The sequence below is a fragment of the Ranitomeya imitator genome, chromosome 2 (genome assembly GCF_032444005.1).
Source record: "Ranitomeya imitator isolate aRanImi1 chromosome 2, aRanImi1.pri, whole genome shotgun sequence".
Taxonomy (NCBI): Eukaryota; Metazoa; Chordata; class Amphibia; order Anura; family Dendrobatidae; genus Ranitomeya; species Ranitomeya imitator.
Window position 1 is genome coordinate 248,002,912 of NC_091283.1, and position 11,939 is coordinate 248,014,850.

The window sequence follows — 11,939 nt, forward strand, 5'->3', positions numbered from 1 at the left end:
AACCAAAGTAACCGAACTAGCCCGATTATTAAGGGCAAACTCGGCCAATGGCAAGAAAGCCACCCAATCATCCTGATCAGCAGACACAAAGCATCTCAAATAAGTCTCCAAAGTCTGATTAGTTCGCTCGGTCTGACCATTTGTCTGAGGATGAAACGCGGAAGAAAAAGACAAATCAATGCCCAGCCTAGCACAAAAGGCCCGCCAAAACGTAGAAACAAACTGGGAACCTCTGTCGGACACAATATTCTCCGGAATACCATGCAAATGGACCACATGCTGAAAAAACAACGGAACCAAATCCGAAGAGGAAGGCAATTTAGGCAAAGGCACCAAATGAACCATCTTAGAGAACCGATCACAAACAACCCAGATAACCGACATCCTCTGGGAAGCCGGAAGATCAGAAATAAAATCCATAGAAATATGCGTCCAGGGCCTCTCAGGGACCGGCAATGGCAAAAGCAACCCACTAGCACGGGAACAACAAGGCTTGGCCCGCGCACAAGTCCCACAGGACTGCACAAAAGAACGCACATCACGGAACAAAGAAGGCCACCAAAAGGACCTACCAACCAAGTCTTTGGTACCAAAAATGCCAGGATGACCAGCCAACACGGAACAGTGAACCTCAGAAATCACTCTACTAGTCCATCTGTCAGGAACAAACAGTTTCCCCACAGGACAGCGGTCAGGTTTGTCAGCCTGAAATTCCTGAAGAACCCGTCGTAAATCAGGGGAAATGGCAGAAAGGACCACCCCTTCTTTCAGAATACCGACCGGTTCTAAGACCTCAGGAGAATCAGGCAGAAAACTCCTAGAGAGGGCATCAGCCTTAACCCCCTTCATGACCCAGCCTATTTTGACCTTAAAGACCTTGCCGTTTTTTGCAATTCTGACCAGTGTCCCTTTATGAGGTAATAACTCAGGAACGCTTCAATGGATCCTAGCGGTTCTGAGATTGTTTTTTCGTGACATATTGGGCTTCATGTTAGTGGTAAATTTAGGTCAATAAATTCTGCGTTTATTTGTGATAAAAACGGAAATTTGGCGAAAATTTTGAAAATTTCGCAATTTTCACATTTTGAATTTTTATTCTGTTAAACCAGAGAGATATGTGACACAAAATAGTTAATAAATAACATTTCCCACATGTTTACTTTACATCAGCACAATTTTGGAAACAAAATTTTTTTTTGTTAGGAAGTTATAAGGGTTAAAATTTGACCAGCGATTTGTCATTTTTACAACGAAATTTACAAAACCATTTTTTTTAGGGACCACCTCACATTTGAAGTCAGTTTGAGGGGTCTATATGGCTGAAAATACCCAAAAGTGACACCATTCTAAAAACTGCACCCCTCAAGGTACTCAAAACCACATTCAAGAAGTTTATTAACCCTTCAGGTGCTTCACAGCAGCAGAAGCAACAAGGAAGGAAAAAATGAACATTTAACTTTTTAGTCACAAAAATTATCTTTTAGCAACAATTTTTTTATTTTCCCAATGGTAAAAGGAGAAACTGAACCACGAAAGTTGTTGTCCAATTTGTCCTGAGTACGCTGATACCTCATATGTGGGGGTAAACCACTGTTTGGGCGCACGGCAGGGCTTGGAAGGGAAGGCGCGCCATTTGACTTTTTGAATCAAAAATTGGCTCCACTCTTTAGCGGACACCATGTCACGTTTGGAGAGCACCCGTGTGCCTAAAAATTGGAGCTCCCCCACAAGTGACCCCATTTTGGAAACTAGACGCCCCAAGGAACTTATCTAGATGCATAGTGAGCACTTTGAACCCCCAGGTGCTTCACAAATTGATCCGTACAAATGAAAAAGTACTTTTTTTTCACACAAAAATTCTTTTAGCCTCAATTTTTTCATTTTCACATGGGCAACAGGATAAAATGGATCCTAAAATGTGTTGGGCAATTTCTCCTGAGTACACCAATACCTCACATGTGGGGGTAAACCACTGTTTGGGCACATGGTAAGGCTCGGAAGGGAAGGAGCGCCATTTGACTTTTTGAATGAAAAATTATTTCCATCGTTAGCGGACACCATGTCACGTTTGGATAGCTCCTGTGTGCCTAAACATTGGCGCTCCCCCACAAGTGACCCCATTTTGGAAACTAGACCCCCCAAGGAACTTATTTAGATGCCTAGTGAGCACTTTAAACCCTCAGGTGCTTCACAAATTGATCTGTAAAAATGAAAAAGTACTTTTTTTTCACAAAAAAATTCTTTTCGCCTCAATTTTTTCATTTTCACATGGGCAGTAGGATAAAATGGATCATAAAATTTGTTGGGCAATTTCTCCCGAGTACGCCGATACCTCATATGTGGGGGTAAACCACTGTTTGGGCACTCGGCAGGGCTCGGAAGGGAAGGCGCGCCATTTGACTTTTTGAATGGAAAATTAGCTCCAATTGTTAGCAGACACCATGTCGCGTTTGGAGAGCCCCTGTGTGCCTAAACATTGGAGCTCCCCCACAAGTGACCCCATTTTGGAAACTAGACCCCCCAAGGAACTTATCTAGATGCACATTGAGCACTTTAAACCCCCAGGTGCTTCACAGAAGTTTATAACGCAGAGCTATGAAAATAAAAAATAATTTTTCATTCCTCAAAAATGATTTTTTAGCCTGGAATTTCCTATTTTGCCAAGGATAATAGGAGAAATTGGACCCCAAATATTGTTGTCCAGTTTGTCCTGAGTACGCTGATACCCCATATGTGGGGGTAAACCACTGTTTGGGCGCATGGCAGGGCTCGGAAGGGATGGCATGCCATTTGGCTTTTTAAATGGAAAATTAGCTCCAATCATTAGCGGACACCATGTCACGTTTGGAGAGCCCCTGTGTGCCTAAACATTGGAGATCCCCCAGAAATGACCCAATTTTGGAAACTAGACCCCCAAAGGAACTAATCTAGATGTGTGGTGAGGACTTTGAACCCCCAAGTGCTTCACAGAAGTTTATAACGCAGAGCCATGAAAAAAAAAAAAAAATATTTTCTCAAAAATGATCTTTTAGCCTGCAATTTTTTATTTTTCCAAGGGTAACAGGAGAAATTTCACCCCAAAAGTTGTTGTCCAGTTTCTCCTGAGTACGCTGATACCCCATATGTGGGGGTAAATCACTGTTTGGGCACATGCCGGGGCTCGGAAGTGAAGTAGTGACGTTTTGAAATGCAGACTTTGATGGAATGCTCTGTGGGCGTCACGTTGCGTTTGCAGAGCCCCTGATGTGGCTTAACAGTAGAAACCCCCCACAAGTGACCCCATTTTGGAAACGACCCCCAAAGGAACTTATCTAGATGTGTGGTGAGCACTTTGAAACCCCAAGTGCTTCATAGAAGTTTATAATGCAGAGCCGTGAAAATAATAAATACGTTTTCTTTCCTCAAAAATAATTATTTAGCCCAGAATTTTTTAATTTTCCCAAGGGTAACAGGAGAAATTTGACCCCAATATTTGTTGTCCAGTTTCTCCGGAGTACGGTGATACCCCATATGTGAGGGTAAACCACTGTTTGGGCACACGTTGGGGCTCGGAAGTGAAGTAGTGACGTTTTGAAATGCAGACTTTGATGGAATGCTCTGCGGGCGTCACGTTGCATTTGCAGAGCCCCTGATGTGCCTAAACAGTAGAAACCCCCCACAAGTGACCCCATTTTGGAAACTAGACCCCGAAAGGAACTTATCTAGATGTGTGGTGAGCACTTTGAACCCCCAAGTGCTTCATAGAAGTTTATAATGCAGAGCCGTGAAAATAATAAATACGTTTTCTTTCCTCAAAAATAATTATTTAGCCCAGAATTTTTTATTTTCCCAAGGGTAACAGGAGAAATTGGACCCCAATAGTTGTTGTCCAGTTTCTCCTGAGTACGCTGATACCCCATGTGTGGGGGTAAACCACTGTTTGGGCACACGTCGGGGCTCAGAAGGGAAGTAGTGACTTTTGAAATGCAGACTTTGATGGAATGGTCTGCGGGCGTCACATTGCGTTTGCAGAGCCCCTGGTGTGCCTAAACAGTAGAAACCCCCCACAAGTGACCACATTTTAGAAACTAGACCCCCCAAGGAACTTATCTAGATATGTGGTGAGTACTTTGAACCCCCAAGTGCTTCACAGACGTTTACAACGCAGAGCCGTGAAAATAAAAAATCATTTTTCTTTCCTCAAAAATGATGTTTTAGCAAGCATTTTTTTAGATTCACAAGGGTAACAGGAGAAATTGGACCCCAGTAATTGTTGCGCAGTTTATCCTGAGTACACTGATACCCCATATGTGGGGGTAAACCACTTTTTGGGCACACGTCAGGGCTCGGAAGTGAGGGAGCACCATTTGACTTTTTGAATACGAGATTGGCTGGAATCAATGGTGGCGCCATGTTGCGTTTGGAGACCCCCTGATGTGCCTAAACAGTGGTAACCCCTCAATTCTACCTCCAACACTAACCCCAACACACACCTAACCCTAATCCCAACTGTAGCCATAACCCTAATCACAACCCTAACCACAACCCTAATTCCAACCCTAACCCTAAGGCTATGTGCCCACGTTGCGGATTCGTGTGAGATATTTCCGCACCATTTTTGATTTCCAGTGTTTTTTGTGCGGATTTCACCTGCGGATTCCTATTGAGGAACAGGTGTAAAACGCCGCGGAATCCGCACAAAGAATTGACATGCTGCGGAAAATACAACACAGCGTTTCCGCGCGGTATTTTCTGCACCATGGGCACAGCGGATTTGGTTTTTCATATGTTTACATGGTACTGTAAACCTGATGGAATACTGCTGCGAATCCGCAGCGGCCAATCTGCAGCCAAATCCGCACTGTGTGCACATAGCCTAATTCTAAAGGTATGTGCACACTGCGGAAAACGCTGCAGATCCGCAGCAGTTTCCCATGAGTTTACAGTTCAATGTAGACCTATGGGAAACAAAAATCGCTGTACACATGCTGCGGAAAAACTGCACGGAAACGCAGCGGTTTATATTCCGCAGCATGTCACTTCTTTGTGCGGATTCCGCAGCGGTTTTACAACTGTTCAAATAGAAAATCGCAGTTGTAAAACCGCAGTGAAATGCGCAGAAAAAAACGCGGTAAATCCGCCATAAATCCGCAGCGGTTTAGCACTGCGGATTTATCAAATCCGCAGCGGAAAAATCCGCAGAGGACCAGAATACGTGTGCACATACCGAAACCCTAACCCTAGCCCTAACCCTAACCCTAACCCTACCCCTAACCCTAGCCCTACCCCTAACCCTACCCCTAACCCTACCCCTAACCCTACCCCTAACCCTAGCCCTAACCCTAGCCCTAACCCTAGCCCTACCCCTAACCCTACCCCTAACCCTACCCCTAACCCTACCCCTAACCCTAACCCTATTCTAACATTAGTGGAAAAAAAAAATGTCTTTATTTTTTTATTGTCCCTACCTATGGGGGTGACAAAGGGGGGGGGGGGTCATGTATTATTTTTTTTATTTTGATCACTGAGATAGATTATATCTCAGTGATCAAAATGCACTTTGGAACGAATCTGCCGGCCGGCAGATTCGGCGGGCGCACTGCGCATGCGCCCGCCATTTTGGAAGATGGCGGTGCCCAGGGAGAAGACGGACGGGACCCCGGCTGGATCGGTAAGTATGATGGGGTGGGGAGGGACCACGGGGGGGGGGATCGGAGCACGGGGGGGGGGATCGGAGCACGGGGGGGGAATCGGAGCGCGGCAGGCGTGGAACGGAGCACGGGGGGCGTGGAACGGAGCACGGGGGGGCTGGAACGGAGCACGGGGGGGTGGATCTGAATGCAGGGGGGGTGATTAGAGCACGGGGGGGTGATTGGAGCACGGGGGGAGCGGACAAGAGCACGGGGGGGAGCGGAGCACTGGACGGAGGGGAGCCGAAGCAGTGTACCGGCCAGATCGGGGGGCTGGGGGGGCGATCGGTGGGGTGGGGTGGGGGCACACTAGTATTTCCAGCCATGGCCGATGATATTGCAGCATCGGCCATGGCTGGATTGTAATATTTCACCCGTTATAATAGGTGAAATATTACAAATCGCTCTGATTGGCAGTTTCACTTTCAACAGCCAATCAGAGCGATCGTAGCCACGAGGGGGTGAAGCCACCCCCCCTGGGCTAAACTACCACTCCCCCTGTCCCTGCAGGCCGCGTGAAATGGGAGTTAACCCTTTCACTGGATCTGCAGGGACGCGATCTTTCTGTGACACAGCATATGCGTCACAGGTCGGATTGGCACCGACTTTCATGACGCATACGCTGTGTCACAGGTCGGGAAGGGGTTAATGTTCTTAGAACCCGGAAGGTACGAGACCACGAAATCAAAACGGGAAAAAAACAAGGACCATCGAGCCTGTCTAGGATTCAGCCGTTTGGCAGACTCGAGGTAAATAAAATTCTTATGATCGGTCAAGACCACAATACGGTGCTTAGCTCCCTCAAGCCAATGTCGCCACTCCTCAAACGCCCACTTCATAGCCAACAACTCCCGATTGCCGATGTCATAATTGCGTTCAGCAGGCGAAAACTTACAGGAAAAGAAGGCACACGGTTTCATTAAGGAACCAACAGGATCCCTCTGAGACAAGACAGCCCCTGCCCCAATCTCAGAAGCGTCAACCTCAACCTGAAACGGAAGAGAAACATCCGGTTGGCGCAACACCGGAGCAGAAGTAAATCGACGTTTAAGCTCCTGAAAGGCAGAGACAGCCGCAGAGGACCAATTCGCCACATCAGCGCCTTTCTTCGTCAAATTGGTCAAGGGTTTAACCACGCTGGAAAAATTAGCAATGAAACGGCGATAAAAATTTGCAAAACCCAAAAATTTCTGAAGGCTCTTCACGGATGTGGGCTGAATCCAATCATGAATGGCCTGAACCTTAACCGGATCCATCTCTATAGACGAGGGAGAAAAAATAAAGCCCAAAAAAGAAACCTTCTGCACCCCAAAGAGACAGACCCTTTCACAAACAGGGCATTGTCACGAAGGATCTGAAATACCATTCTGACCTGTTCCACATGAGACTACCAATCATCGGAAAAAATCAAAATATCGTCCAAATATAAAATCAAGAACTTATCAATATAAGTCCGGAAAATATCATGCATGAAGGACTGAAAAACAGATGGAGCATTAGTGAGACCGAATGGCATCACAAGGTATTCAAAATGGCCTTCGGGCATGTTAAACGCAGTTTTCCATTCATCACCCTGCTTAATACGAACAAGATTATATGCCCCCCGAAGGTCAATCTTCGCAAACCAACTAGCTCCCTTAATCCTAGCAAACAAATCGGTAAGCAAAGGTAAAGGGTATTGAAACTTGACCGTGTTTTTGTTCAAGAGGCGATAATCAATACAGGGTCTCAAGGACCCATCTTTTTTAGCAACAAAAAAGAACCCCGCTCCCAACGGTGAAGAAGATGGCCGAATATGCCCTTTCTCCAAAGACTCCTTAATATAGCTCCGCATGGCGGTATGTTCAGGCACAGACAGGTTGAAAAGTCGACCCTTAGGAAACTTACAGCCTGGAATCAAGTCAATAGCACAATCGCAGTCCCTGTGCGGTGGAAGGAAACTGGACTTGGGCTCATCGAATACATCCTGAAAATCAGACAAAAATTCTGGAATTTCAGAAGAGGAAGAAGAGGAGATTGACATCAAAGGAACATCATTATGAACCCCCTGACAACCCCAACTAGTCACAGATATGGACTTCCAATCCAACACAGGATTATGTACCTGCAACCATGGAAAACCCAGCACGATAGCATCATGCAAATTATGCAACACCAGAAATCGACAATCTTCCTGATGGGCTGGCGCCATGCGCATGGTCACCTGTGTCCAAAACTGGGGTTTATTTTTAGCCACGGGTGTAGCATCAATGCCCCTTAAAGGAATAGGGTTCTACAAAGGCTGCAAGGGAAAACCACAACGCCTGGCAAACTCAAAGTCCATTAAGTTCAAGGCGGCGCCTGAATCCACAAACGCCATGACAGAAAATGATGACAATGAGCAGATCAAGGACACAGATAACAGAAATTTAGGTTGTACAGTACTGATGGTAAATGAACTAGCGATCCTCTTTGTCCGCTTAGGGCAGACTGAAATGAAATGAGAAGCGTCGCCACAATAATAACACAACCCATTCTGACGTCTGAATCCTTGTCGTTCCAATCTAGACAGAATCCTATCACACTGCATTGGCTCACGAATCTGCTCTGAGGACAACGCCACAGCGCGCACAGTTCTGCGCTTCCGCAAGCGCCGGTCAATCTGAATGGCCAGAGACATAGAATCAGTCAGACCGGAAGGCGTGGGAAACCCCACCATAACATCTTTAACGGATTCAGAAAGACCCTTTCTGAAAATTGCCGCCAAAGCATCATTATTCCATTTAGTCAACACAGACCATTTTCTGAATTTCTGACAATACAATTCTGCCGCCTCTTGACCCTGAGACAGGGCCAACAAGGTCTTCTCAGCTTGATCCACAGAATTAGGTTCATCATATAATAATCCTAAAGCCTGAAAAAAGGAGTCTACATTAAGCAAAGCCGGATTCCCAAATTCCAGGGAAAATGCCCAATCCTGCGGGTTGCCACGCAGCAGGGAGATGATGATTTTAACCTGCTGAATGGAATCACCAGAGGATCGAGGTCTCAGAGCAAAAAATAGTTTACAGTTGTTTTTAAAACTCAAAAATTTGGGCCTGTCACCAAAAAACAAATCAGGAGTAGGAATCTTCGACTCTAAAACAAGAGTTTGAACAATATAATCAGAAATACCCTGTCACGATATGGTATGAAATATCATATGAGTTTAGTTGCTCTTCAGCTCATGAGGTGGGCTAAACCCCCCCCCTTCTCTAGCTGACTCTCCTTGTTTCTCTCTGGGCTACGGACTGTATGCTAGTAGGGGGTTTTATTGCCCTGGGGTCATAAATTCCAGGCTCGACGAAAGTCACTCGCCCCCTCCCACCTGCACTAGCTGGAACTGGAAAAATGGCTCCAAAATTCATAGAAGTTCTTTGTTTTGTTTTTGTAAGATATTATGCAAACCGTTTACGTTAAGAACACGAAAATATATATTCTTACTCTCCCTCGGTGGATCGGCCATCCCTCTAAACACGAGCTTCTAACTCCATCTGGTAAAGAAGTAGGTATTTCTCTGTAAATATGTATCCCAGATAGGACATATTTGATCTCATTAGAATGCCCACGTTAATCCGAGATGAATGCTGGGTTTGTTATGACTATGACATGTTTTGTAGCGAAGTTCTAGAAAATAGATAAATTTAAGATTGGAAGTACTCAGAATGCAGAGAGAGGAGGGTCTGGATAAGCCAGCCTTTCTGTGATGTCACTAGCTGCAGGTCTTAAGTTTGTGGCAGGCTCTCAGCAGGCAGTTCTTCTCCCTTGCTTGCTTCTTCTGGAAAGCCCTGAGCACGTCCAATGAGCTGGGACGTATGGTTGCCTGCCATGCAATGAACTGAGAACATGTGAGTGTTACCTTTTCTCATTTAATCCCTATTTATTTTATAATTACCCTTGTACATATTTGCAATTGTCTCATTTGTAACATCTTTATAAAATATTTTTTGATAAAGCACTGCCTAATTTTTATGGGATATAATATTTAATATTAGTTCATTCTCCATGCTCTAAACGTACCCTGTCTCTTGAAGGGAAATACGCTACTGTGTTGGGTTAGCTTCGGACCCGTTTAATCGAAGCTGGTGGCAGCGACCGTGTGCAGACTTTTGGGTTATGTTGTAGCGACTGCGGCGTTGATAATCTTTGTTCCTGCCTGAGTGGGAGTAGTTTATCGTGTCGCTGCAGCGTGCCCAATAGCCAGTACATAGCAGGCAGCCTGTCTGGCGACTAATTACCCAGGGTGCAGTACCACATCTGACCTGAGAGTTTAGGGGGGCGCCAGAGAGCTGCAAGTTTTAAGGGGAACTGTAAGCGGGATATACATAAATCCCTGCAGTTCGTGTTATATTGAAGAGCAGTGGGATACCTAGAGAATAAGCCCCTGCTGTAAACTAAGAGGTCAATAGCCTTGTGTGTGTTTTTTCAACGCATTGTGGAGTGGAGGGATAACTAAGATAAGCCCCCCTGCACATGTGATAGCCGTCTGTTGGCCTAAAGTCACCCCGATCTGTGACGTAGGGGTGACGGTCATGGTGTGAATCGTGACAAATTGGTGGCAGCGGTCAGGAAATCCTGACATACCCTGTACCCTAGCAGCAAGCTGGTCTACACAAGAAACTAATTTCTGAACATCCATGCTTGCACGAGGCTCCTCAGCCACCCAGAGATAAAGAGGGAAGAGAAGATAAAGCAGACTGAAGAAAAAAAAAATGGCTCAACACCTTTCTTCCCTTCTTCTGAGATGCATTTTTTTTTTCAACTTTTCAAAACACAAAAACAAATAAACAATCATATAGGGTACATGAATCTGAGTCATACGGGTACATAATATTGAATGAAATAAATTGTAACAGTTCAGGTGTACCCCGTTTACAGATTAATTGCCGGAATTGTCCACGGTTCTGGTTATGTTTGCAAAGAGTTCTGATCAGAATAGTTAGGTTGCAAAGTCAGAATCATATATTTCAAGAAGATATCGTTCAGATATTGGAACAGACAAAAACAACAATACAAAAAGAAAAGAGGGAGGGGGAAGGGGGGTGTACCGGGGGGGGGGGGAGGGGTGAAGTTGTCGAAATGAACTCCCTAGACAAAGATCCCTCGTCAGAGAAAAACGAGCACAATAAAACCATAAACATACGGGGAGCAAAACAGATAATTTTGACCGATTGGAGAAAACAAAGACATGGAAAATATCAAGCATGACTAAATCGATTAGGTAATTGAGCTGTACCCGGGTCCATCACAGTGCAATAAAAGAAACCTGGGGAAATCAAGGTAGCACAACCATGTGTTAGGTAAGAAGAATAGCTGATGAGAAACTATGGGGTGGCCTGAGATGCTAGTTGCCAAGGCAACCATGTACGGAAAAATTTATCATGTGTATGTGAATCCCAACGGGTCAACTCCTCCATCCTATACATGTCCTGGACTTTCTTAATCCATTCATTGATGTGAGGGGAGGTCATTTGTCTCCAATGCAAGGAGATTAAATGTTTGGCTGCGGCTATTAGAAGGGGAAGTAGATCGTGTTTTTTAGGCTTATAAGACTTCGTGGGGAGTGACAGTAGGACCTCTTGAGGAGTTAGACTCTGTGTTATTAAACCCATCTGGCAGAGTCGGTCGAAAACATCTTCCCAGAATTAATAATAATAATAATTAATAATAATAATTGGGCATGACCAAAATATATGCGCTAAAGAGCCTCTAGAATTCATACATCTCCAACAAAGAGGAGAGTCTGAGAGGCCCAGGTGGTAGAGTGACTCAGGGGTTCTGTACCATCTGGAGAGGAGTTTAAAGGCATTCTCCTGAAGCAGAACACATCTTGAGAACCCATGCGAGTGTTCTAGAACTTGCTCTGATTCTCTATTGGAGAGAGATATGTTCAATTCAGACTCCCACGAAGAAATATATAGGGTTTTAAAATGAGTTTTAGGGGAGATTAAGTTATGGTATAGTTTAGATATTAATTTAGGGGGTGTAGGATTGAGTTTAAGTAGAAGTTCCAGCCAAAGCCAATCTGAGTTGATTTGGATGTCTGACTTGAGTTTAGAAATAATATGTTGTACATGGTGTATTTGAATGAAATCTTTGGGATGCTTCTTAGCATCTCGAGGCCAACTAATTGTGCAGTTGATTAGGTTGGAGAGTAGGTGCGAAATTGGGAGGGTCGGCAAGGATTTCCAAATGCGTCTATATATTTTGGCTCAATGAGCCAGGGTATGACTCCCAGAGGCATACTATCTA